The sequence below is a fragment of the Penaeus japonicus genome, unplaced genomic scaffold, assembly GCF_977035675.1.
Source record: "Penaeus japonicus unplaced genomic scaffold, GWHDUDI00000001_assembly GWHDUDI00000011, whole genome shotgun sequence".
Lineage (NCBI taxonomy): Eukaryota > Metazoa > Arthropoda > Malacostraca > Decapoda > Penaeidae > Penaeus > Penaeus japonicus.
The window spans coordinates 16,710,224-16,712,723 of record NW_028234413.1 but is presented as its reverse complement, the minus strand read 5'-3'; the positions used below and the strand labels follow the sequence as shown (position 1 = coordinate 16,712,723).

Sequence of the window (2,500 nt, the reverse complement as noted above, 5' to 3'; positions counted from 1 at the left end):
TGTTAATAGTTAACAGACGATATGAGGAAAGTTCTTAGGGATGTTTTCTGAGCAATTTGAATCATGTAGTTTGTCTTTGTATTTTAGGAAGAAAAAAGAAAAAGAGATTTGGGAGGATATTCATGCAACTGCAATTCGGTTCAGTGTTGTCGTTCACCTCATTCTGAATTTCCAATGGAAAGCTTCCGTCCACAAACTTGCAATGAGATCCTGGGGTTTATTAACGATTCGATCCCTCCCGCTTTTTCACGTTATATATATATATATATATATATATATAATATATATATATATATATATATATAATATATATATATATATATATATATATATATATATAATATATATATATATATATATATATATATATATATATATATATATATATATATTATGTATGTATGTGTATATATATACATATATATATATTATATATATATTATATATATATATATATATATATATATATATATATATATATATATATATATATATATATTATATATATATATATATATATATATATAGTGTGTGTGTGTGTGTGTGTGTGTTGTGTGTGTTGGTGTGTGTGTGTGTGTGCGTGTGTGTGTGTGTGTGTGTCTGTATGTGTGTGTGTGTGTGTGTGTGCGTGTGTGCGTGTGTGTGTGTGTGTGTGTGTGTCTGTATGTGTGTGTGTGTGTGTGTGTGTGCATGGCAGTCTATCCTTCTTATTTACGAGGCATAACCCAACTACTTTATGGAGGACTTCATACCCATTAGCATTAAGTGGGACTGATTAATGATAAAAACTTATCAAGTTTAGGAAAACTTTTACTATAAAATTTCATCCGAACTTGAATAAAAACCGGAAACATTATGAAACAGAACCCAGTACATTATTCCTACAATATAACTGTTATCCCTATCATAACGATAATAATCTTGAAGCTTGGTTATTTACGTCATTACGTCGCCTATAAGAAAGATATTCCTTTAGGATGATTAATAGACGATTAGGTAATAACGAACCAGCGAGAGATAAAACAAAATGGTTGGCCCAGAGGAAGAGAAGAAAATATTGAGAAATACGAGGAGGATATTACATTAACAGGGTCATTTTGAGGTTCTCTTTATATATTCTGTCTTTGGCTCTCCGGTCGTCTGTCTGTCTGACTGTCTTTGGTTTATGTATGTGCACCAGCCCTTGCCAATGTCTGCGTTTGGGCATCCATCTTTCTATATCTGTGTATCTTTGTTATTTCATCCCTCTGTAGGGATATATATATATATATATATATATATATATATATATATATATATATATATATATATATATATATATATATATATATATATATATGTGTGTGTGTGTGTGTGTGTGTGTGTGTGTGTGTGTGTGTGTGTGTATTATATATACATACATATATATATATAAATATATATATATATATATATATATATATATATATTATATATATATATATATATATAATATATATATATATATATATATATATATATATATATATATATATATATATATATATATATACACACACACATGTGTCTGTGTGTGAATGTGTGTGTGTGTGTGTGAGTGGGTGTGTGTGTGTATAGTTACATACGTACATACATACACACATACATTCATTCATACAAAAGTACATACATACATTTATACATACATAAACTGATAAAAACGCACATAAATTCATACATACATTCATGCACACATACACATATTTACTTACATATACACATGTAGATATATACTCCTTAATAGATATACATATATACACATACAAACCCCTATACACACACACACACACATACAGTCTGGTGAGGGCTTATTTGGCCATTGTGTCTGAGACTATACTTGCTTATACTTCACAGCCTTTTCTCAGAGCCTTTGGGTAACGCGGGAAAATACTTGGATCGCAAATACACTGAAAGTGTTTGTACTCGTAAAACGCAAGATTCCACCGCTCTGAGGCTGCAGTCACGCATCAGTTTGGTTATCAATATTCACACTTAATGTTTCATATTTCTTATCCTTATTCATATTTTATACTTTGGAGATATATAGGAATACTTTTCTTTATCATTTGTGTCAAGTTATACGCTTGAATCGGGGGATAATTGTTAATGTGTGTAGAAGATTTTAAAAACGAAGCTTAAAGAAAAAAAATGAATATACAAGGTGTTTTATTTTTTAAGAATTGTTGAGATTATTGGAATTACGAACAAGGGAATCAAATATTACCCGAATAAACTGTCAGATAAGATATTGATAAGAAATTAAGCGATTTTTCACGTTATCATCTATAAAGGAAAAATTGTTTTCCTAGTCAAGTCAATACTAGAATCTACATTGATGATGCTAGTATGCCAACAACAACAACAATGGTAATAATACTAGCAGCAATAACTAACCAAAAACCCGAAGAAAGGCCGAATAATGCCACTCTCACTCTCGAAGTACAACATCACGATGCCACCCTCCCCCCTCTTCACCCCTCCA

The 2,500-nt window shown here is 30.1% G+C and overlaps 1 protein-coding gene across 1 annotated transcript in view; it reads left to right on the top strand.

Moving 5' to 3' along the window:
- LOC147470967 (uncharacterized) overlaps positions 1-2,500 on the top strand; it is a 500,176-nt gene that overhangs the window by 42,018 nt on the left and 455,658 nt on the right. The window lies entirely within an intron of this gene.